The sequence below is a fragment of the Octopus bimaculoides genome, chromosome 23, assembly GCF_046866305.1.
Source record: "Octopus bimaculoides isolate indiv1 chromosome 23, ASM4686630v1, whole genome shotgun sequence".
NCBI classification, from domain to species: Eukaryota; Metazoa; Mollusca; class Cephalopoda; order Octopoda; family Octopodidae; genus Octopus; species Octopus bimaculoides.
In genome coordinates, this window is record NC_142950.1 from 31,102,249 (window position 1) to 31,129,748 (window position 27,500).

Consider the following 27,500-nt stretch of genomic DNA (forward strand, 5'->3'; position numbering starts at 1 on the left):
TGACTTCAATTTAAGGAAGGGCTATCGCACACGCACGCACGACCACACACACACACATACATACACACACACAAATACACACACAAACTCACACAAACATATACACTCTCACAAACATGCACATTCACACACCTTAGGCCTACCATTATCACACGACGCTCATAAATCAGAACTAGGCTTCAGATTTGATATCACGGTTGAACAGTTGGGACGACCAGTGTAATACTCCAGTCTAAGTGTGAGTTTTGAGTTCTGGATTTTAAATCACTCTCCGTCTAGACCGGAGGTTTTCAACTTTTTTTTTTTTTATCAATGGACCCCTTTGATTACTATTTTATTCTGGTGGACCCACATAGCTATTCGATGTTAAAACACTTGTTTTATAGGAACTTCTTTCAAAATTCCTTGTTTGTTTTTTAGACATTAACTTGTGTAGGTGGAGGCGCAATGACCCAGTGGTTAGGGCAGCGGACTCGCGGTCATAGGATCGCGGTTTCAACTCCCAGACTGGGCGTTGTGAGTGTTTATTGAGCGAAAACACCTATAAAGCTCCACGAGGCTCCTGGCAGGGGTGTGGTGGCGAACCTTGCTGTACTCTTCCACCACAACTTTCTCTCACTCTATCTTCCTGTTTCTGTTGTGCCTGTAATTCAAAAGGTCAGCCTTGTCACATTCTGTGTCACGCTGAATATCCCTGAGAACTACGTTAAGGGTACACGTGTCTGTGAAGTGCTCAGCCACTTGCACGTTAATTTCACGAGCAGGCTGTTCCGTTGATCGGATCAACTGGAACCCTCGACGTCATAAGCGACACACACACAGCACACAACTTGTGTAGGTTGAACAATGTAAAACGTGGCCCTCAACCATTTTTGGATCTATAGACCCCTTTGAAATTTTATCTTAATTTGGTGGTTCCCCTTAGCCATTCGATGTTTAAAAACTAGTTTCATAGAAACTTCTTTCAAAATTCCTATTTTGTTTTTCACACATTAAGTTGTGAAGGTTGAACTACGCAAAACGTGATTCTCAACCATTAAAAGATTTTTTTTATCCATGGACCCTTTGAAATACTATTTTATTGTGGTGAACCTCTATATCCATTCGGTGTTTCAAAAATTAGTTTTATAGAATCTTCTTTCAAAATTCCTATTTTGTTTTTCACACGTTAACCTATGTAGGTTGAACTATGTAAAATTTTAGAGAAAAAAAAGCCCCAGCTGTTTCTGGCAATACATACCAATACATACATCTAAAGCAAAATTTTTTCAGGGGCCCTTAAACTGCTATTGTGGATCCCCATGGACCCCCAAAAATCTTACATGCACCCTCAAGGGCCATATGGACCTCGGTTGAGAACCTCTAGTCTGGACTCATAAGCAAAGCTGAACTCACCGTTGCAAGGTATTGCATATTCTAAAAATTAGTCACGAGAAGAGGGACAGCGCCCTCTGGTGAATGATGTAGCTGAGGTCCTCTTCGCATGACTAGCTTCAGGCCGATATCGGTCTGAAAAAGATATGCCAACTGGGGGTTGTTGCTGCTGTGCTCGTTGTTGTTTTAACTCAAGGACATGACTGATCTGACACACAGACCTACAAATCACTAGCTCGCTCGTGTGCGCACACACACGCCGTGCAAGCACCTACAATATGGACAAACAAACATGGATATGCACACCGATCACACATACATTAGCACGCGTGAGCGCTTCCTTAGAATTACACGCACATACAAATTAGAATGAAGTATTAGGGTCTTTGGTGTCTGTCCAACGTGTACGCTTTTTTGTATTGAACGCCACGCATCCTGACTTTTGTTAACAGGCGCAGAAGTGGCTGTGTGGTAAGTAGCTTGTTCTCCAACCACATAGTTCTGGGTTCAGTCCCACTGTGTGGCACCTTGGACAAGTGTCTTCTACTATAGCCTCGGGCCGACCAAAGCCTTGTGAGTGGATTTTGGTAGACGGAAACTGAAAGAAGCCCGTCGTATATATATATATATATATATATATATATATATATACTTTATTTAAAAGCAGCAGAAATATAACAAAAAAACCGTTACTCTGAGTTTCACGTTCCCGTTCATCGGACAGTTTTGTTAGAAATGCTTACTCCGGTATATATATATATATATATATATATATATATATATATATATATATATATATATATATATATATATATGTATGTGTGTGTGTGTGAAGAGGTACTCGAGTCGATTTGCTCCACCAAACTTTCAAGGTCGTGACCGCAGTCCAAGATCACAAACAAGTAGTTTATTCGCGGGTGCTTATGTATGTGTATGCACATATGTTTCATATATATATATATATATATATGAAATATATGTGCATCCACATAAATATATATATACTTATACATATATATATTGCATATATATATATATATATATATATATATATATGTTAATTCTCTAAATGAAGTATTAACAGTAACTGCACGATAAAGTGTAGTATATTGCCACTTAAGTGTGGCTGACCCCTAGGGGTGGATGTTACTGTTGCTTTTAGCCCCAGGAGGACATCTCCTCCAGCTGGCTTATCGACACACGACTGTGTCCTGTTTGCCAAGGGAGTTATCCCTCTCACCACGGCCAGCAGCACGAACGTATCCGGATTTCAGGGTTATTTCCCTTCGTCGGCGTTCGACAGCCGATGACCTTGGTGAGAGAGAAAAACCTGGCAAATCTTATATCTTCTTTTCCAGTGGCATTCTTCACTGATATTGAAAAGGTGAAAACAAGCAATGTTAATTCTCTAAATGAAGTATTAACAGTAACTGCACGATAAAGTGTAGTATATTGCCACTTAAGTGTGGCTGACCCCTAGGGGTGGATGTTACTGTTGCTTTTAGCCCCAGGAGGACATCTCCTCCAGCTGGCTTATCGACACACGACTGTGTCCTGTTTGCCAAGGGAGTTATCCCTCTCACCACGGCCAGCAGCACGAACGTATCCGGATTTCAGGGTTATTTCCCTTCGTCGGCGTTCGACAGCCGATGACCTTGGTGAGAGAGAAAAACCTGGCAAATCTTATATCTTCTTTTCCAGTGGCATTCTTCACTGATATTGAAAAGGTGAAAACAAGCAATGTTAATTCTCTAAATGAAGTATTAACAGTAACTGCACGATAAAGTGTAGTATATTGCCACTTAAGTGTGGCTGACCCCTAGGGGTGGATGTTACTGTTGCTTTTAGCCCCAGGAGGACGGGGCTAAAAGCAACAGTAACATCCACCCCTAGGGGTCAGCCACACTTAAGTGGCAATATACTACACTTTATCGTGCAGTTACTGTTAATACTTCATTTAGAGAATTAACATTGCTTGTTTTCACCTTTTCAATATCAGTGAAGAATGCCACTGGAAAAGAAGATATAAGATTTGCCAGGTTTTTCTCTCTCACCAAGGTCATCGGCTGTCGAACGCCGACGAAGGGAAATAACCCTGAAATCCGGATACGTTCGTGCTGCTGGCCGTGGTGAGAGGGATAACTCCCTTGGCAAACAGGACACAGTCGTGTGTCGATAAGCCAGCTGGAGGAGATGTCCTCCTGGGGCTAAAAGCAACAGTAACATCCACCCCTAGGGGTCAGCCACACTTAAGTGGCAATATACTACACTTTATATATATATATATATATATATATAAGCTCATACATGCACAGACACATGAACACATACACATGTACTCACACACAACACACACAAATGCATGTATGTAAAAAATTACACGCATTTCAGCAGACACATACGCACCCGCACGTACACGCACACACATACACTACACGGAGTGTGTAAGTGTTAGAAAGATGGAAGACATGTGTCCGTCCTCCTTATTATATGTCATCGTTTTCTCTAGATCCCTATCTAGAATTTAATGAGAATAGGACTTTTTATCGCTTTTCAGTGCGAATTCAGAGTAATTAGAGACTCAAGGCCGCTGTTTCAAAGATCTGGGTTATCGCAGATAAGGAAGAATACAAGCACCGTACCTCTTTTTCTTTATCATTTTTTATTTTATTATTATTATTTTCATTTTAATTCTTTTTTTTTTTTTCCACTCCTTCAGTCGATTGGCATTTCGAAGGCAAACCAGTTCGCAAAAGTTTGGTTAGAAACGTTTGTCTACGGAGCAGAGACGCGCGCGCATCTATGTCTATCTATCTGTCTGTCTGTCTATGAATCTAGATCAAGGGTTATCGACCATTCTTTATCTGTGGGCCCTTTTGAGAACCATTTTATTCAGGTGAAACCCCCATAACAATTCAACGTTTAAAAACTAATTTTATAGAAACAGCCCTAAAAATCAAGGGTTATCGACCATTCTTTATCTGTGGGCCCTTTTGAGAACCATTTTATTCAGGTGAACCCCCATAACTATTCAACGTTCAAAAACTAACCTTATACAAACATCTTTAAAAATTTCTATTTTACTATTCAAACATTCACTTGTACTGATCTATGAAACACATAGAACTATTTAAGACATTAGAGAAAGAAACTTAGCTGTTTGTTGCAATATATACCAATACATACATCGAAAGCGAAACGTTTTCAGGGGCTCTTATAATACTATTGTGAATCCTCAATTTACAGTTTTGCTGCATGGACCCCCAAAAATCTTACATGGAACCTCGGGGGTCATATGGACCCCGATTGAGAGCCACTGATCTAGATAGATAGATAGATAGATAGATAGATAGATAGATGCACGCACGCAGGTTGTTTTAATCTATTTTCTCTGTGTGCCATTTTTCACGCGAATCCACCCAGCCGTTTGGCCGTGAACCTCAAGACAAGAAAGAATACAACGGTCGGCCAACTTCAATTTATATTAGAAAGAAAGAAAGAAAGAAAGAAAGAAAGAAAGAAAGAAAGAAAGAAAGAAAGAAAGAAAGAAAGAACAATTAGCTTCCGAATATACAGAATGAGAGCGGGAGACAGTGAGAGAGAAGCAAAATGAGAAGCGGTGGCAGTTTTTAAAATATAAACCAGATTAAAGGTGCGCGATAAAAACTGTTGAGAGAAAATGATAAAAGTTATTTTTGCACGTGTATCTGACGGATTATGTAATACGTACAGCGGTTGGTGCTCTCGTCGTCGTCGTTGTTGTTTTTGTTGTTATTGTTGCCGCTGTTGTTGTTGTTGTTGTTGTACAGCTAGTTGAATTCAACGTCTGATCAAGCATACCCATGATCAAAGAGACTCTAGACAGACGAACCAATCCCATCTTTAAAAAAAAAACATTTTTTTTAAGGTTTCTTTTTGTATTCATTTTATTAGAGTTGTTTTTTTTTTATTGTTTTTAGGCTTGTTTTTTAATTTATTTTATTTCAATTTTTTTTTTTTACTTTGCAGGACGTAACCCTTCATGAGGTACAAAGGTACGTATATACACTTTCGTGATATTATTTTTTTTTTAGCGGGGGACAGACTTATAATTGACCCAGATAATTTTGATTTTGATATATTACTATACATCTAATAAGCTGACCTGCCAACATTTTTTTTTTTATATAGAGGCACAAGAGTGACTGTGTGGTAAGTAGCTTGCTTACCAACCACATGGTTCCGGGTTCAGTTCCACTGCGTGGCACCTTGGGCAAGTGTCTTCTACTATAGCCTCGGGCCGACCAAAGCCTTGTGAGTGGATTTGGTAGACGGAAAATGAAAGAAGCCTGTCGTATATATGTGTGTTTGTGTTTGTCCCCCCTCCCCAACATCGCTTGACAACCGACACTGGTGTTTACGTCTCCGTAACTTAGTGGTTCCGGAAAAAGAGACTGATAGAATAAGTACTAGGCTCACAAAGAATAAGTCCTGGGGTCGATTTGCTTGACTAAAGGCGGTGCTCCAGCATGGCCGCAGTCAAATGCCTGAAACAAGTAAAAGAGTAAAGAGTATATTCCAGATTGAAGTAGACGATTGTACCAGCACTTTTAACATACCCTCCACAACACTGCTTGCCACAACTGACTAGCTTTTAGAATGCAATAGAGACGTGAAGAGAATTTGGAAGCTTGTTATGCCACAGAGGCAGACTGAACCGTCAGTCAATCGGACACTACCCGAGGGCCCGGAGCTCTGATGGGCCCGCACTCTACATGTTAACTCTATTTATATCCATGCTAAGGAGACATGTAAACAGCATAGCAGCCACCGTTGAAGTCCGTCTGTCTCTGTATACCAATCACCATTGAACGAACCCACACAGTATCGACAAGATGCCACCGCCGACGTCATCAACCAGGTTGTGAACGCTCCATCGTGTTATAGCAAAAACCTACTAAAATAGTGACCTCAGAACCTTCTATTAATATAGCAATCATCCTTGCTATAATCCTCTTTTTCGACAGCAAAGGTATCATCTACATCCACTGGATTCCCACAAAGAGTACTTTGTGGAACTTTAGAAGGATTTCAGGAATAGATTTCGTTGCAAATGGCAAGAATACCTGCACCTGGAACCCAATATTTACCCACAACGAAGAAACGAAGGGTCACAATAGAGGAAGGAAAACTCTGCAAATATGTTCAATTAGAATAATCTAAGTCGGGAATAAAAATAAAGGTTATGCCCAGTTTAGCATTATTTTGGGGACAACCCTAGTTTACGTACACACACAAACACATACACGCACACACACACACACACATTACTCGCTCACACACACTGGCTGACCCGCACTAACACACGTGCATACATTTATATACATATATATATATATATATATATATATATATGTACGTATATATGTATTTATATACATCTATACAAACATGTTATATACGTAGTTATATATTAAACACACACACACACACACACACACACACACACACACACACACACAAACAGTAATTATTTCGTAGTTTATAGCGAGAATACTTCGTGCAAAGTGATTTAGTGAGAGAGACCATCGAAAAAGCAGAAATTAATATATATGCATATATATATATATATATATATATATATATATATATATATATATATATATATATATATATATATATGCATATATCTATACATATATATGTATATATGCATGTGTATATATGCATGTATATGCATCTACATGTATCTGTGTGTCCCTCTCTCACTCTCTCTCTATGTATATATATATATATATATATATATATATATATATATATATATATATATACATATGCATATATATATGTACATGCATACATACATATATATATATGTGTATGTATGTATGTCTATATGTGTGTGTATATAGATTTAAAAACATATATACAAAGGAGAGAGGGGGAGAAGGGTGAATATGAGAGAAAAACGCCGAGAATGAATGAATAAATAATATATAATATAGACATAAATATTTATTAAAACTATAAAGTCTTACAGTAGCACGCAGTCTCACACACATACACACACGCACACACACATACATATATATAGAGACAGACACACACATACACAAACATTGAAGAGATTAGGAAATGAATGTTGGAATCTTGAAACAAGAACAACAATATTAACATGAACAGCAATACCAAAACAGGAAGAGAAAGAAATGATAGAATTTTATTTAAAAAAACAAAAACTAAATAATTGAATAAATAAATAAATAAATTTGTGTACAAGAAATATAAAAATAAAAGGAAAAATATGAAGCATAGTTTGACTTGGTAGGTTTCTGTTAGCTTCAATCTCTCTGCATCTATATCTACCGCTATATACTTATCTCCCCTTCTCTCTAGCTCTCCTGTCTAACTACCTTTGTCCAGCCAACCGCCATATTGAGTCCTCTTAAAGTGATTTTTGTTCTCTCTCTGTTTATTTCATCGTGTTCCTTTCTGCTGAAGAGCGTAGGCTCGAAACGTAAAAGGCTTTCTCACCTTCCCGAGCGTTAAACTAATACACCTGTTTGTTGTTTATACACCTGTCTTCATCTTTTGTTTTCCTGTAAATTTCAACTACATGTGAAGTATATTTGCCAACTAAATATGGCGGTCCCATAGAGGACGAGGCTACTGTTGTTTTTAGCCCTAGGGTGTCCTCCTGGGTCTAAAAATAACAGTACCATCGTCCTCTATAAGACCGCCACATTTAGTTGGCAAATATACTATATATATATATATATATATATATATATATATATATATATATATATATAGAGAGAGAGAGAGAGAGAGAGAGAGAGAGAGAGAGAAAGAGATAGGGTGGGAGAGAGAGAGAGAGTAGAGAGAGGGGAGAGACAGACAGATAGATAGATACATATTGTGTGTGGGGGGTGTGTGCACGTGCCAGCGCATCAGCCTGTAGCTCCGTTCGTATCTTGTTTTTATGCAACCGATTCTTAACAACCAATGTTAGCCTGTTTACGTCCTTGTAACTTAGCGGTTCGGCAAAAAATGAGAACTAATAACATGAATACTAGACATTACAAAAAGAAAAAAAAAAAAGAAATCATTAAGTACATGAGGTCGATATAAATAACTACATTCTTGCAATCTGTATCCCAGCATGGCTGCCGTCCCACGACTGAACAAAAAGACGACCAAAAAAAGGAAAAAAATAATATAAACAATATAAAAAAAAAGATGGCGGAGTAGTAAACGAGTAAAAAAAGAGTTAAATAAATAAATAAATATATAAATAAATAAATATATGTACAGATAATAAAAGACTGGGGAATTCTTTGACCCAGATTCACGAAGAAAGCGATGTTACCCTCGTTTTCAATGTTCGTGCATTTCTTTTGTTGCCAGCATCCACCCCCCACCCGTCCTTCCTATCTACGTCTCACCCTGACTATTACATTTTTCTTTAAAACTTCTTTCTCTTCTTTCTTCCATCACCGAGAGCCCCTTCCCCCTCCCGCCCCTCCCCCCCCCCCCCACTCTCCGTTTCTATCTCCGTCGCGCTTTATATTTTCTTTCTTCATCACTTCGTCTTAAAATATATATATACATGTGTGTGTGTGGGTCTGTGTGTGCATGCATGAACGTGTATATGCGTATATGTGAATTACATGTATAAATACGTACACATACATACACCCACAGGCGTACACACACTCGCAGAGAAAGAGAGAGTGCGGGCCAGAGTGTGAGAGAGAACGACAAACATTAATTTGAGGCCTGCATTTTTGTTACGACTCCCCAAACCCGCTAAGTTAACGAACAAGAAGGACACAATTTGCAGAACAATGTCGTCTCGACATAGCAATATATGGCGTATCTCACACTCCCATAATGGATTTAATTATACATGTTATAATGATAACCTTAATCGTACATTCATACTCATACACACACATGCGTGCACACTACTTACATACATTCATACATACATGAAAAAAATACAAGGAGAAAAGGAAAAATACAAGTGAAAGAGGACGTCTATGAGCCATTAATACGGAGTTTGCAGAGCCAGTGTCCAAGATACACTTTCAGTTTCATACCTATTATTATTATTATTGGGGCAACGGGATACATACCCTAACCCTAACCCATCAGGAGCAAAGTATGCCTTGGGTTCTTGGGCTGAGAATGCAAATGCGTAATTTATACACTACAAATGATGATAATATCTGGGGCGAAAGAAAAACTGCAAGGCCTTAAGATTTAAAGGATGAACAAAACAAGATGCTTTTCTTCACAACCTCGTTACCAAATAGGTGTCCGGTCGAAATTTGCTCTAAATTAAAAAGAGAGAGAGAGCGAACATACATACATACATGATGGCCGTCCACTCGTGACCGAGGAAGACCATTGCCGACCTTCAGGAACATTGTGCGCTCTAGGACTAACTTATATTTTGCATTTGCGGCTCCGTTGGTGGCTAATGAGCCCTGCTCTTGACAAGCACACACGACTGCAAACATTGCAGACCAAGCTTTCCCCCAAAGTTCTTCATGCTGAATACGTGCTCTCTCAAAAGTATCGATCCCCTCCTTAACCTGCTTCCTCCATCCGTGGCGATGACAGGCATTGTTCTCCCAGTCAGTGTCCTGCATATCACACAGGCCTTTAATGAAGACTTGACACAGTCCTTAAAACGCAGCTCCCTGGATGAGGAAATATCTTTCAGGTTGCAGAGAGCAACTAATTCCTTCCGGTCTCTTCAGTCACATACATACATACATACATACATACACACATACATACATACGTACATACATAATCCGTCGGAAGGATAATCCCGAGAACAAAGAAATAAGAACCCACAATATGGTAGAAGCCATAGGCACTCATAATAAAAAGGAATACTAGTGGAATGTACCAGTGAAGATATATCAGTGAGAGATATATACCATAATATTTGTATGAAAAATCCTGGAGGAGCATGTTCCAAACTTCGGCGTTAGAAAGAATTTTGGTACTTTTTGGCTATCTCAACCCCATTAAAAAATTGAGTTGTCTCCCCCAACTAAAAAAAAATTGTTCATCCTTCAATAAAACAAAAAAAATTAAAAATTAAAAAACATGAAAAGTGAAACGATTAAACATCTTATCGAGGAGGCCAAAAGTCAACAATGTGTTGAAATATTGAACCAAACGGATCTAACCCTTTTAATTCAATCTCTTGTCGCCAGATAAACTCAATTTTTTTAGTGGGGAGATAACCCAATTTTTTAATGGGGGTGAGATAACCAAGCAGTACCAGAATTTTAATGCATGAATTTGGTAGATACTTCACACTCGAAATCACGAATCAAAAACATTCTACTGTAACTAATCTGATATTTAGAGGTCCCCCAACTGTTAAAAAGGAACCTCTACTAAAACAAAAACAAAACATTGGATAAACTTCTGATGTCGATACCGGACCAGCCAACCTTTCAAGGATATACTCAGGGTGCATCAGCTGCTATAAAGTCAATCATAGACCAGCCTCTAGTCATATAATGACGACAAAATTGATAGAAAATAAACTAAGGCGTAGGAGTGGCTGTGTGGTAAGTAGCTTGCTTACCAACCACATGGTTCCGGGTTCAGTCCCACTGCGTGGCACCTTGGGCAAGTGTCTTCTACTATAGCCTCGGGCCGACCAAAGCCTTGTGAGTGGATTTGGTAGACGGAAACTGAAAGAAGTCTGTCGTATATATGTAAGTGTGTGTATATGTTTGTGTGTCTCTGTTTGTCCCCCCAACATCGCCTGACAACCGATGCTGGTGTGTTTACGTCCCCGTAACTTAGCTGTTCGGCACAAGAGACCGATAGAATAAGTACTAGGCTTCCAAAGAATAAGTCCTGGGGTCGATTAGCTCGACTAAAAGGCGGTGCTCCAGCATGGCCACAGTCAAATGACTGAAACAAGTCAAAGAGTAAGGCGCTGCTTCAGTATGGCCGCAGTTCTACGCCTGGAGCCATTAAAAGAATTTCTTTTGTCACCGGAATGAACTCGGGGACGCGGGAAAGTCAGTGAAGCAACAGTTTCGAAAAAGAGATAGAACTCAACATGTTTTATAAAGAGAGCTTGCTGTGAGAGTGGAAGAACGGGAGAGATCATAATAGGTACATTCCAATGTTCTTTTCTTGAGCGTGGAACCCACGTGTGATGATTGCTAAAAGACTACAAACTTTTTTAGGATTACAACAAACATGGCTTCCCCTCACCCCGCTGCAAGCCTACTGCTTCTCCACTGGAAACAGGCTGCAATGCTGCTGACTGCTCAGGCGTTCACCGCGATACTTCTCGTCAGCAGTAGTAGCCGTGGCAGTGGCGGTAATAACTGCTGCTGCTGCTTAGTGCTACTCTTTGCTACTACGTCTATGTCAATAGTACTTTGCAAACCATGCTCTGGTAGGTGTGAATCTCTTCCCACTACTCTCGCTATAGCTTATACCCTATCTCTTTGTATTTCTCTGTGTGTTTCCTTAGTCTTTCTCTACTTTCTTCATTCTTTACCGTCTCCCTATTTCTTTCTACTCCTCCTTGTCTTTTCGTTTACTTAATATCTCTCGTACGCTTTCTCTCTCTCTCTCTCTCTCTTACATACATCTCTTCCCACTCCTCACAAAGGTTAACCTTTTACTCTGTTTCTCCCTCTTTCCCTCTGACTTTCACCTTTAGGCTTTCTATTTTTACTCTTACACTCACTTTAATTCTCTCCCTCTCGTACAAACACCTCTTCCCACTCCTCACATACTTTAACGTTTTACTCCCTCTCTTTATTTCTCTCTCTTCACCACTCGTACACTTTCTTTTCGATTTACTCTTACTCTCGCTTTTTACTCTCTCCCTCTCTCTGCAATTTACGTTCAACTCTTTCTTTGTTAAAACACTCCGTCTTTCTTTATTAGTCTATCTATTGCAATATTTTTCACTCACCCTCTCACATTAATCACTCCTTTTCTCTTTCTCTACCTTTAAACCCTCCCCCTCTTACTATAAAACTCTTCTATTCACTCTTTCTTTCTTCCTACTCACTGTCTTTCTGTATATACACATACATATACACACATATATATACACAAATATACACATAAATACACACACACACGTCTGTACACACTCACATATAGATACATATACACACACGTATATTTTGTATATTTGTTATTATTATTATTTAAAAGTGACAATTGTGTATGAATTACGGTGGAAAAAATACAACGGACGGATTTACAATTATAGTACACACTTAAAACTAAAAACAATATATATATTTATACATATATATATATATATATATTGATAATATTTGCTCAATACAGGTTAGTATATTTTCCAAAGCTGTTGTTTATAAGTTGTAGTTTGTCTCTCCAGATGTCTAAATCTTAAACCATGTGTTTTCGTGTGTGTATAATATATATATATATATATATATATATATATATATATATATATATATTTCAAACAGTAATTATATATGCATGTGGCCAGTGCCCGTCAATGTTTATATGACGTGTATAACACTAAATATATATACATAATATACAGTAGTGTATGTGTTGTATTGATCATGTGTTTATATACATATAACTGTGTATATACATCTGTAGTTATGTCTATATATATATATTATATATAATATACGTAAAGCTGTCGGTATGTATATATATTTACCTGGCCATGTGCGTTTGTGTGTGTATATATATATATATATATATATATATATAACTGAGATGCGTACATCACTATATAAATATCTAATATGTTTTTGTGTCACTAAACTCTTAATAAATGTATACATAAAGGTAATTCACCTCTATTTCTCACGATGTATGTATGTATATGTGTGCATATATATATAATATGGATGTCAGTATACGTGATTATACATGCCACAATGTATGTATAAATATTAACTGGTGATATTTGTATGTATAACTATCTGCGTGTATATACTATATATATATATATATATATATATATATATATATATATATATAGTACTGTGTATCTTTGCGTACTATTATAGATACATCTTCCTTGTACAAGTGCGTGATGTCCTCGTGTATATATATATATATATATATATATATATATATATATATATATATATAATGTTTTCTATATTATACGTATTGTGTATCTGCTATATATGTATATGGCTGTGTTTAGAAATCTATTCATTTTAGGATTTCGTTTCTTCGTTCCTTCGTGTCAACATGTTCTCTCTATCTCTAAACCCCAACTCGTTACATACAATATATACGTATATATATCTCTACTTGTGTGTGTATATTATGCGTTAAGAATAACTCTACACACTGGATTGCCATGTGTAGTAATGCAAGAATGACATTACTTCACATTCTCTTTCACCCCTATTTATATACATCACCCTCGTAAAAGCGAAACATAGAACCTTTTCTTTATACAACATATTTCTTGTCCTCCGAAAACCATTTTTTCTAAGTATGTACACATTATTTTGCATGTTGATATTGATGGGGTCGAGGCGGGAAGAACGTGGTTGCGAAGTAGATGCGTCAACTTGTATTCTTCCTCTCTGTTCCAAAGACAGACTGACAAACCATATATATATACGTTGGATCTTGAAGCAGATAAGCTATGAAGAATAGCGATCGCGTGTAAAAATTTGGTTAAAAAAAAAAACAACCTTTTAAATTGAAAAAAGTCGAAGGCTTCCCGTGAGATACGAACCCACATTTCCTGTAAACATGACAGGCGTTACACACACACAGGGTGGTAGATGGTAGTACCGTATAACTCAGTACAAAATTCTTGGTAATATGTGTTTTCTGTGTTCAGATCCCTTTGAGGTCAGGTCAGGTCAACTTTCCGTTTTTTCCGGGTTCCGATGTAAAAGGAAAAGAAAAATAACAATAATAATGATATCAGTCGATTTGATCAATAAGAAATCAGCTGCTGATGCTGGAACCACTTATAGCAGTCTGACGTGGTCCTCAAGTTCGTTCTGGTCACTCTTGGTGCCAACCTATATTGGCTCCTTGTTCCGATCTCTACACCGTTTTGTGTTGCTCCACCGTGTTCTTAAAAAACCCATTTCTTAAATGAAGCAAAAGTTTCCAGGTGCAGATCCATTCTCTCACGAAACGTATGAGATGGCAAAGAAAGAATATAGATATATAAATATATATATATACATGTATATACACACAAAGATAGCAGTATGAAAGCAGGATAGATAGATAGAGAGAGAGAGAATTTGTTTTTATCTAAACCCCACCTCATCTTGTTTTCTTTGCATTGCACATGGTGCGTACAATAGTTGTTTGTATGTATACGCGTATATATATATATATATATATATATATATATATATATATATATATATATATATGTGTGTATGTACGTATGTGTGTATATATATATATATATATATATATATATGTACATATATAATCTGCTTGTTTGTAAATGTGCCGAAAACGTTGGGTCCTTCAGTCGACAGCTGATGACGAGGGTGTCCCGCGATGCTAGCTGCATGTATAAAGTACATACTATATATATATATATATATATATATATATATAGTTTGCGTATAAGTATTTTGCTATGACCTAATTACCAATATGTATAAGACATAAGTACCAAAATAACAATTTTTTTTTTGTTAACACAAGTCTCTGCTCATCTCTATAACTTTTTGGAATTAACCCTTCCAAAGTTCTTTACCACATACCGTGATTCTCTCTCTCATACACTCGTACACCATTCTTCATATTAGTTATTCCTTCTTTCAGTCAGTCTCTCTCTCTATATATATATATATCTATATAAATATATATGTTTTTGACTTAATAACTTCTTTTTCTGCTTGTGGAAGTCTTTTATTAATATTCTTTTTGGTTTTTCTTTTCCATTCTATTCTAGTTCGTGGCAGGGGCGAAGTAAGCATGGTATATGGGATGGGGGGAGAGAAATGATGGGGGTACAAGACGAAAACATTATTCCGTAACTGATTTTTTCCCAGAACATGGCATCATACGCGATGACATAAAGTATAATAATGAAATGTAACTCGATACCTAATGTAGTAAATTCTACTATATCTACTAATGTACCAATACTGCGGGCCATATGTATGTATATATATTCTTTTATATGTTTCAGTCATTTGACTGCGGTCATGCTGGAGCACCGCCTTTAGTCGAACAAATCGACCCCAGAACTTATTCTTTCTAAGCCTAGTACTTATTCTATCGGATGCCTTTGCCGAATCGCTACGTTACAAGGACGTAAACACCCCCAACATCGGTTGTCAAGTGATAGTGGTGTTCGTGGTGAGGGGACAAACGGACACACACACTTACATAGATATATATACCACACAGCGGCTCCTGCGCCTATATATATATATATACACACGAATGTATGTAAATAAATGATTGTGCATAATCTTTTATTGTTTGTTTCAGTCTTTAGAGTGCGGCCATGCTGGGGCAGGGAGCACCGCCTTGAAGAATTTTTAGTCAAATGAATCGACACCAGTACTTAATTGTTTTTTTTTTTAGAAAAGCCTGCTACTTAGTGTATCGTCTCATTTGCTGAATCGCTAAGTTACGGTGACATAAACAAATCAACACCGGTCGTCAAGCTGCGGCGGTGGTGGTGGAACACACACACACACACACACACACACACACACACACACACACACACACACACACACACACACACACATACATATATATATATATATATGACGTGCTTCTTTCAATTTCGGTCTTCCAAAATATGATTTATATTTAACTACACATTAGTTCGTTTTATATATATATGCATACATATGTTTGTGTGTGTGTGTGTATATATACACATACGTATATGTGTATGTATACATACATCTAGAGGTATGTGTTGTGTATATATGTTTATATATCTGTGTGTATATATATATATATATATATATATATATATATATATATATATATATATATATATACACGCACACACACACACTGGTTGACAATGGGTGTTCGTGTGTTAACATCCTTGTAACTTAGTGGTTCAGCAAAAGAGACCGGCTTGAAAAATGTCCTGGGGTCGATTTGTTTGACTAAAACGTTTCAGTGCAGTGTTCCAGCATGGCCACAGTCAAATGACTGAAATAAGTAATAAAAGAATATATATATAATGTTTTTGTGTGTGTGATTATATATATATATATATATATATATATATATATATGTGTGTGTGTGTGTGTGTGTGTGTGTAAATATGTGCACATGTGTCCATGTATGTGTCATTCATCATCATCGTCATTTAACTTACATTTTCCATGCTGGCATGGGTTGAACTGTTTGACCAGAGCTGGCAAGATGGTGAGCCGTACCAGGTTCCATTTTCCATGCTGGCATGGCTTGGACAGTTTGACCAGAGCTGTACCAGGTTCCAGTCTGATTTGGCTAGGTTTCTACAGCTGGATGCCTTTCCTAACTCCAAACACTTTACAAAGTGTGCTGGTTGCTTTCTACATGAACTGGCAGGAGTATGTGCGTATATATGGGTGTTTTATCGTGGAGGAGTTTTGGGGAAATGTCTAGCACCTATCATGGCGTTTGCAGGTATTTTGAACCAGTGAGATTTGTGATGCTGTTTAACTTTCAGTTAATCTGTTAACAGATTTTGATTCATAAGAGCCTGTTTCCTGGTTTCCTTGGCATAAATATTCCCCACCTGGACAGAATACTGGTCCATCACAGAATTACTAAGTTTCATTAACTGAGTGGACTGGAGCAATGTGAAGTGTTTTGGTCAAGAACACAGCACGTTGCTTGGTCCAGGAACTGAAACCACAATCTTACGATCATGAGTCCAACATTCCTAACCACTAAGCCACATGCCTCCACAAAAAATTGACTAGCAAGTCACTACAGAGATTTGAACCTAGTATGTCTCAAATTCAAGTTAAATGCGTTGTACTATTTGACACTTGAAGGAAAGATATTTCGAGAGAGGATACCATAGAGAGGTGATGTCGTGTGGTCAGTGCAGGATGGGCGGTCTGCATGCAAAAAGAATGAAAAGTAGTTGTGATCTAAGTGGTTCAAGAGTTCCTGAATAGTAGAGGTGCATGTCCAAACAGTTTTAAGGAATGGAGACACTTATAGCAGCAGTAAAAAAAAAAAATTTTTTAATGACAGAGGAGACAGCAACTGTGTTGACCAGAGACTGGAGGGAATATGAAAGTGATTTACGTCCAATCCGTCAAGTGACTATTAACTGGATGCCGTCTCCTGGATCTTTTTGGTTGTTGTCACAGATTTGGATGTTTTAAAATTGAGTGAAAATTTTGAAAGTTATTATACTGCTGTAATTTTTGGTGCTGAATCTGAATTTGGGATTCATTTATTCCAGAAAAAATTATTGTAAAGTTTTACAGAGGTTCAAAGTTTGATCATTTATAATCCAATCAGAAACCAGCATTTTTTTGTGTAATAGCTGTCTGTCACCAAATGATTCTTGTCAAAGCTTGTGGTGGTGGTGGTTGTGATGGTTAAAGTGACACAGGGGTGCAGTACAGTTTCCTTGTTATAATGAAAATGGGACAGACTACAGTTTTGCTTGTTTCTATGGAAACAGACACAAGTGAAATCGAAATCAAATTCGATGACTGGCATCCGTGCTAGTGGAGCGCTAAGAGCACCATCCGAGCATGATCGTTGCCACAGCAGCTGACTGATGTTCGTGCCGGTGGCACGTAAAAAGCACCATTTGAGCGTGATCATTACTAGCGTCGCCTTACTGGCACTTGTGCTGGTGGCACATGAAAAGTATTCGAACGAGGTCGTTGTCAGTGCTGCAGGACTGGCTTATAAAAAGCACCATTTGAGCATGGCCATTGCCAGTACCATCTGACTGGCCCTCGTGCTGGTGGCACGTAAAAGCACCCACTACACTCTCGGAGTGGTTGGTGTTAGGAAGGGCATCCAGCTGTAGAAACTCTGCCAGATCAGATTGGAGCCTGGTGCAGCCATCTGGTTCACCAGTCCTCAGTCAAATCGTCCAACCCATGCCAGCAAGGAAAGCGGACGTTAGACGATGATGATGATGTTATATATATATATATGTGGTGTATGGTAGTGGTTGTATTGGGTCTGCTGTCACACCCAGTGCCACCAAATTTCAAACAGGGGTATAACGAAAGTTTTCCATTAAGATTTGTGATTAAATTAACGAGTAAGGTTAATATTTATGAGTTTGACATTTCCAATGGGTGTGCAGTTCACATCTAACACACCTGGAATATACACCTCTGGTAATTTGACATACCTACACAAGTATCCATCTTCCGACTTTGTTTTCTCATAATTTTTAATGAAATTTTTTTTTAAAAATAGGTGCAGGTTTGGCTGTGTGGTAAAAAGTCTGCTTTTCAACCACATATTTCTGGGTTCAGTCCCATTGCATGGCACCTTAGGCAAGTATCTTCTTGTATAGCCTCAGGCTGACCAGTGTTGTGGATGGATGTGGTAGACAGAAACTGGGAGAAGCCCATTATGTATGTATGCGTGTGTGTGAGTCCTTGTTTGTCCTCCACTGCTGATTGGCAACCGGTGTTGGTATGTTTATGTCCCTGTAACTTAGCAGTTCGGCAAAAGGGGCCGTGATAGGATAAGTACCAGGTGTAAAATAAAAAAATAAGTACTGGGTTTGATTCATTCAACTAAAAATTCTTCAAGGCGGTGCCCCAGTATGGCCGCAGTCTAATAACTGAAACAAATCAAATGTAAAAGGGTTGTTGATTACAACAAAATTGGAACTTTATGTGAAGAATTAAGAATTGTTGGAGACACATGAATGAATATTGACACACCTCACATAACTTTGCAAAATTTCAAAATCCATTTTGTTGATACTTAACCCTTTCAGTACCAATCTGGCTGAAACCAGCTCTGGTTCTGTAGTACAAATGTCTTGTTTTCATAAGCTTTGAATTAAAATCTTCCATCAAACCTTAGTCACTAACACTAGCTTAATGATAACTAAGTTATTTTACTAAATTCTTTGTTATATTTAAAATCAATTGAAAGAAACACAGAGCATCTCAAAAGAAATATGATAACAAAAGGGTTAAACATGAAGTAATATCAATGTTGTGTAGGTTTAAGAGGACATCAGTTCATAATGAAATTTCTTTACAGTCACTTGACTGCTAAAAATAGCAGCCAAATTTCCTGTAAACATTCTTGGCAATCATTAACGCTCTACCAGAGAACTATTTAACTCTTTCAATACCAACTTGGCTGAAACCAGCTCTGGTTCTTTAGTACAAATGTCTTGTTTCCAAAAGTTCTGAATTAAAATCTTCCACCAAACCTTAGTCACAATTTATGTTCTTAACACTAGCTTAATGATAACTAAGTTATTTTACTAAATTCTTTGTTATATTTAAAATTAATTGAAAGAAACACAGAGAATCTCAACAGAAATACAGTACCAAAAGGGTTAAATGTGACGTGTGTCAGTGTGTATCTTTTAGCTTTTCTGCTTGTTATAGTCATCAGACTATAGCCACACTGGGGCACTGTCTTGGAGAATTTTAATCAAATGGACTGGTTCTAGTCCTGTTTGATTTATTTTATTTTATTTTTTGTTTTTTGTTTAGGCTTGGTACTTATTCTATCGGACACTTTTGTCCAACTGCTAAGTTACTGGGATGTAAAAACCCCAACACTGGTTGCCAAGTGGTTGTAGGACACACACACACATACACGCATGCATGCATATACATATACAATGGGCCTCTTTCAGTTTCCATCTTCTAAATCCACTCAATGCTTTGGTCGGCCCAAGGCTATAGTTGAACTGAAAAATGTCCAGAGTGCCACAGTGGGACTGAACCTGGAACTGTGTGATTGGGAAGCAAACTTCTTATCTCAAAGCCACACCAGTATATGTATATATACATATGTGTTTGTGTATACACGCACAATGTGTGTGTGTGTGTATTTTTATATGAACATGTGCCTATGTTTACATACAGTCCCCTCTACACCCCCTGACACACTCACCCATACATATGTAACATCATAGATTATCCTATTTGAGCATCTTCCCCTTTGTGCCCCCCCCCCACTCCCTGTGTTCCCCTCATTTTCTCCCCTTCACTCGCCCACCTATCATCCCCCCATCTTTCCTCCTCTTTCCGCTCCATTCTATGGCTGTGGCTGTTGCAATAACAACCATTATGTTTTTGCCATGTGCTCTCTGAGTTATTAGCTGCTATTCACGAGATGATATGCTGATATCGTTTATATCATCATATCAAGACAACAGTTATCCTTATCACCCTGACAATTTATTTCTGGGATATGGGGAAGGAGGGGAGGGTGGGGAGTGGGTTCCTCTATACTCCATCATTTTATTATTATTATTATTATTATTATTATTATTATTATTATTATTATTTAAGGCAGCAAGCTGGAAGAATTGCTAGCACGCCCGATGAAATGCTTAGTGGTATTTCGTCCGACTTTACCATCTGAGTTCAAATTCCGCCGAGGTTGACTTTGCCTGTCATCCTTTCGGGGTCGATAAAATAAGTACCACTTGAACACTGGGGTCAATATAACTGACTCATCCTTCCCACAAATTGCTGCCCTTGTGGCAAAATTTGAAACCTTTAATATTATAATTTATTATTATTATTATTATTATTATATTTAAAAAAAAAGGATTGACGTAACTCTTCACAAAGGTAAATAGTCAAGACGAAGAGTGCGATTTTAGATGTTTTATTCTTTGAACAATATTTCGATTTTCATTGGCCCAGGATTTTCATTGTTCAAAGAATAAAACATCTAAAATCGCACTCTTCGTCTTGACTAATATTATTATTATTATTATTATCTCCTGCCTTTATTTTTCATATATTTTTCAACTCTTGCAAAACGCACACGTGTGTGCACACGAATCTACGTACATGCACACACTTTCACTTTTACTCTTTGTGTGTGTTTTCAGTTAATTGGACTGTGGCCATGCTGGGGCACCACTTTCAAGGGTTTTAGTCTGGTGAATTACAGGATATAGACATACCATTTCTTTTCAAAGTAGTGTCCATTCAAACACACACCAATATATACATGCATCAGCATTTAACGTCTGGTTTTCATGCTGGCCTGGGTTGGACTGTTTGACAGGAACTGGCCTGCTGAAGAGCTGCCTGGATTCCATGTCTGTTTTGGTATGGTTTCTACAGCTGGATGCCCTTTATAATGCCAAACACACACACACACACACACACACACACACACATGATAACTCAATCAACCTTCTCACTGGTCAAAATGAATAAACAACACTCAATTAAACATCTATTAATGCTATATCACCTGAAAAAATGAATCCATGAAGATGATCTACCCAATATCCACAGATATCACAGACCACACTCGAATCATCCCAGGAATACAGACTGTAATCTAAAGAGTCTTGGGATTTGTGGAAACACACATGGCGATGCATTAAATGTTTATAAATTCTATCGAAGGATGATTGTTATTATTATAATATTTATTCTACATTATATTGGTACAATTTGATGCAACCCCAAAAAACTGGTTCACCAGTCAGCATTATTACGCTGTGGCCAGCATAATGGAATAGGAGCTTTATTTGCATATTCAAAACGTTTCCTGTAAACAAATATAAAAAAGGTATATATATATATATATATATATATATATATATATATATATATATATATAAATTGTAAATCCAAAAGAAAAAATAACAACAAAACTACAAAGGATTCCGCGGTACACGTGTTTCAAGCTCTACATGTGTATAATATAATATAACATAATATAATATGTGTATAATCTACAATGTAAAGCTATCTTCAGCCGCAAAATTATCTCTCTCCCAGGAAATTATACCATCTCGACGTTGAAGTAAGAGGAAATGTGTGATGTAAGAGGTGAAGATCTTTTCGGTATTTTGTATAGTACTATATCTGTTATAATTCTCCACCCAGACATAATCTCTCCGGTCCTTCGAAAACCTTCCATACCTTGCGACGATTCAGTGTGTATATATATATATATATATATATATATATATGTTCATATGATGATATCTCCACAATGTGTTGATGGTGAGAAAAACATGTAATCGTTACCAATATAGCAAGAAATTTCACAACAAAAAGTCTAAAGTAGACTCCTTAAGGATCGTTCTCCTTGGTTATATATCCAAAATTTTAAATTTTAAATTTTGTTCTTAACCTTTTTTTCCCTGAAGATGTGTAAGGTAAATTATATATTTGACTTGAATTTGACAGTTAAATATAGCCTTATACAGAAATGTTGACATAGCAATAAATTTCAATAATAATGGATATTAGCGGCAAAACTCTCTTTTAAATTTAAAATTTTGGATATATATATATATATATATATATATATATATATATGTGGAGGCATGTGGCTTAGTGGTTAGGGTGTCAACACCATGATCATAAGATTGTGGTTTCGATTCTTGGACCGGTGGACTGGTGTTTATTATACTCCTTGTTGACTTTGACTTGACTGCCAGTTGCTCTGTGCTTTCAAATACCTGTGGAATATAAGGAAAAACCAGTAAGGGTTGTCAACGGGAAGAGCGTCCAGCTGTAAAAGTACTTCTTTCATTCTTCTAAGAACACCCTGTATAACCTATGCTGGCATGGAATAACAAACATTAAAGAAATGAAATGTGTATGTATACGAGTGTTTTTCTCCTTGTCTCCGTATTCTTTCTGTTGAAGAGCGTAGCTCGAAACGTCAAAGACTTTCCGTATTCCCGAGCGTCATACTAATATATACTTTTGTTATTTACACCACCTGTCCTCGTCTGTTGTTATTATTTGTATATTCTCCCATATATATATATATATATATATATATATATATAGATAGATCTCATATATTATATTATGTAGCTAAACTTGACTTTTACTTCATTACATTGAATTTCATTGTTGCAAGGAGAAGCAATTCCCAGATGTTCTTTGTGTAAAGATGTATTAAATACTCTTTATCACCGCTTATAATATAACTGGCAAACATATGTACATACATATATACATAATTACATATATATATATATATGTGTGTGCATGCATATATGTTGTATATGTATGGTTGCGTATGCGTTGGCATGTGTGTATGCATATATGTGCATATGTTGTATATGAATGGTTACGTATGTTTGGCATGTGTGTGTGTGTATGCATATGTTGTATATATGTATGTATAGTTGCGTGTGTTGGTATGTGTGTATGTGTATGCATATGTTGTATATATGTATGGTTGCGTATGTATTGGCATTGGTGTGTGTGTGTGTGTGTGTGTATGCATATGTTGTATATGTATGGTTGCGTATGTGTTGGCATGTATGTGTGTGTATGCATATGTTGTATATGTATGGTTGCGTATGTGTTGGCATGCATATGTTGTATATGTATATATGTATGCGTTGTTGTGTGTATGTGTATGCAATACGTCTGTGTTGGCGTGTGTGCATATATGAACATACGTTGTATATGTATGTATGGTTGCGTATGTGTTGGCATGGGTGTATGTATATGCATATATCTTGTATATGCATGTATGTTTGTGTATGTGTTGTTGTGTGTTTGTATATACATACATATATTGTTGACGTACACAAAAATGTAAAAACGCCTCTGCCCCCTCCCCCCTTTCTCCTCCGGTGACAATGGAGTATGAACATAGATTAAATTCTTTCCCAAGTGCATGTATACTTGAAAATATTAAGATAATCTTGGCATGTATCTCTGACAGTTACCAAGTAAAAAAGAAAAAAAAAACTGTGTCAGCCGTAGATATGATTGTAGTTTACGAAGGGCAGTGCAGAAACGATCTGTGGGAGCGGCTTGCTGTAGCGTCTCGTCTCGTCTCGTCTCGTCTCGTCTTGTCTTGTCTTGTCTAATCTGTAAAAAAGGGGAGATAGTTGCATTGATATGTTGTGTTGTTGTTGGCACTCTGTCGCTTACGACGTCGAAGGTTCCACTTGAGCTGATCAATGGAACAGCCTGCTTGTGAAATTAACGTGCAAGTGGCTGAGCACTCCACAGACACATGTACCCTCAATGTAGTTCTCGGGGGATATTCAGCGTGACACAGTGTGTGACAAGGCTGACCCTTTGAATTACAGGCACAACAGAAACAGGAAGTAAGAGTGAGAGAAAGTTGTGGTGGAAGAGTACAGCAGGGTTCACCACCATCCCCTGCCGGGAGCCTCGTGGAGCTCAATAAACACTCACAACGCCCGGTCTGGGAATCGAAACCGCGATCCTATGATTGCGAGTCCGCTGCCCTAACCACTGGGCCATTGCGCCTCCACAAGTTGCATTGATATACATACACGGAATAAATAAATAATTTATCAGAAGTGCTAGGGTAAACGCAGTCGTGGTGAGGGCAGGGAGGATGGTCGATGTGCAGGGCATGAAATTTTTTTTAAAAGGAACCAAAACTAAAGCTCGCTAATCATAGCGGAACCTCAGTTTATGAACAGCTCTCATCACAAATTTCATGCATCACGAATCTCCAATGATGAACATGCAAGCTCTAGCAACAACAGTTGGCAACTAACTGGAAGCTTCAGAGGGACAGTATCTGTCGCTGTATAGCTTTTGCTCGGTGCATATCCTTGCTTGAATTCACCGGGCCCTCTCTTGAGTTCCCTATGGGCAAAATAGTTTCGGTTTATAAACATTTGGGGTGATGAATGGCCTTCAGGAACGAATTTTACCCATTTGTGCCCAATTTTTTTTTTTTTTTTTTTTTTACTTGATTTATTACCCAAAAAATTTTTATTTTTATACAACTTTATCTGATAATAAATATATGAAAAAAATTTTATTGCAATATTTGAAAGACGCTCCAGTCTTTGATGGCTAACGAAAGATATCTCAGAAAAATACAGGTGTTGCAGAAGTATGATAGCTTATCCTTCTGATCCTAAAAAAAAGGGACAATGGACGCTAATGGGTTAAATTCTCAAATGGGGGTTCCACTGTATATATGAACTTAGGTTTATGAAAGCACCTCAAACAATTTTTTTGAACAAAAAAAAATCTTCAGTAACAAACAGTGTCTTGGATAAAGAACATGCAAGCCAACAGCAATAGTTGGCAACAAGCTGGGAGTGTTAGTGGAATAGTGTCAGTAGCTGTCTAGCTAGCCTTGTTCACATTCAGTGAAGGTATGTGGCTTAGTGGTCAGGGTGTTGGAATCAGGATTGTTAGACTGTGGTTTCAATTCCTGGACTGGGCAATGCGTTGCGTTCTTGAGCAAAACACTTCATTTCATGTTGCTCCAGTTCACTCAGCTGGCAAAAATGAGTAACCGTGTGATGGACTGGTGTCCCATCCAGTTTTTGTTCACCCAATCCACTCATAAGACTTTGTTCAGTTCGAGGATGTAATAAAAGATACTTGCCCAAGGTGCCATGCAACGGGACTGAACCTGAAACCATGTTGCTGGCAAGCAAATTTCTTAACATGCAACCACATCTGTGCCTGTCGCCATACCTGTATCTATTACCATTTGTTGCTGGTTCCTTCTCGAGCCATGCCTGGCTCATAAGGGCTAGTTTTCTGGTTTCATTGGTGTGTAGGTTCCCCACCTGGACGGGATGCCAGTCCATCACAGGTGAGCTGCTAGATGCAGGAGGAAAGAATGAGAGAAAGTTGTGGCAAAAGAGTCAGCAGAAGTTCGCCATTGCCTTCTGCCAGAGCCAAAGTGGAGCTTAGGTGTTTCGCTCATAAACACACACACACACCGCCCAGTCTGAGATTCGAACCCATGATCCCTCAATCACGAGTCTGCTGCTCTAACCACTAGGCCATGTGCCTCCACATCTATTACCAGTAGCAAAGGGATATTAAAATGATGTGCAGGTGGCACATAAAAAACACCATTTGAGCGAGGCTGTTGCCAGTACCGCCAGACTGGCCCTTATACCGGTGGCACGTAAAAAGCACCCACTACACTCTCGGAGTGGTCGGCATTAGGAAGGGGGCATCCAGCTGTAGAAACTCTGCCAGATCAGATTGGAGTCTAGTGTAGCCATCCGCTTCGCCAGCCCCCAGTCAAATCGTCCAACCCATGCTAGCATGGAAAGTGGACGTTAAATGATGATGATGATGATAAATTAATCACACTCTAATTATGACCTTAGTGTTTCTTATCAAGGCTACAAGGTCTTTTGTCATATCTCTCCACGAACAGAATTGATCTGGGTCTAAACAACAATATTAAGCCTTTGCATCATTAAATTTCATGGTCATTCCTGTAACGATGTTAATTATCCACCCCAAAATAATTAGAATTGATAATTTCTGCTTCTGCAATATTTTTTTTCTGTATCTCCTGTAGGTATGTTTTTTTTTGGTTTTTTTTATCCGCTGCTAAAAAGTATTTGAGTCTTGCTCTGTAAAAAGATATTAGTTGATATATCTTTATATCTTCTACTTGTTTCTGTCTTTAGACTGTGGCCATGCTGGAGCACTGCCTTGAAGAATGTTTAGTTGAATGAATCAACCACACTACTTTTTTTTTTTTTTATATATTCCTGATACTTATTTCATTTGGTCTCTTTTTGCCGAACTGCTAAGCTATGGAGATGTAAACACACCGACACCAGTTATCAAGTGGTGATGTGGGGCAAATACACACACAGATACATATACACACAGAGTAGGCTTCGTTCAGTTTCCATCTATCAAATCCACTTGGAAGGCTTTGGTCGGCCTGAAGCTATAGTAGAAGACACCTGCCCAAGGTGCCACACAGTGGGACTGAACCCAGGCCTATCTGATTGGGAAGCAAGCTTCTTATCACACAGCCATGCAGCCATGTTTTTCTTTTTTTAATTTTAAAACCTGATCCTTATTCTATCATTCTCTTTTGCCTAACTGCTAAGTTATAGGAACATGGTAATGAAGGACAAGCACACATATGCGCACACAGCAGGCTTCTTCAGTTTCTGTCTGCCATATCCATCCTCAAAGCCTTTAGTCAGCCTTTGGCTATAGTAGAAGACACTTGCC

General features: G+C 37.9%; 1 long non-coding RNA gene across 1 annotated transcript in view; it reads left to right on the forward strand.

The window, feature by feature from the left end:
* Positions 1–27,500, forward strand: part of LOC128250630 (uncharacterized) — a 229,974-nt gene that overhangs the window by 150,785 nt on the left and 51,689 nt on the right. Inside the window, exon 6 of the long non-coding RNA XR_016238098.1 lies at positions 5,383–5,408. This is a non-coding gene — a long non-coding RNA (uncharacterized LOC128250630). The remainder of the gene's footprint in view (positions 1–5,382; positions 5,409–27,500) is intronic.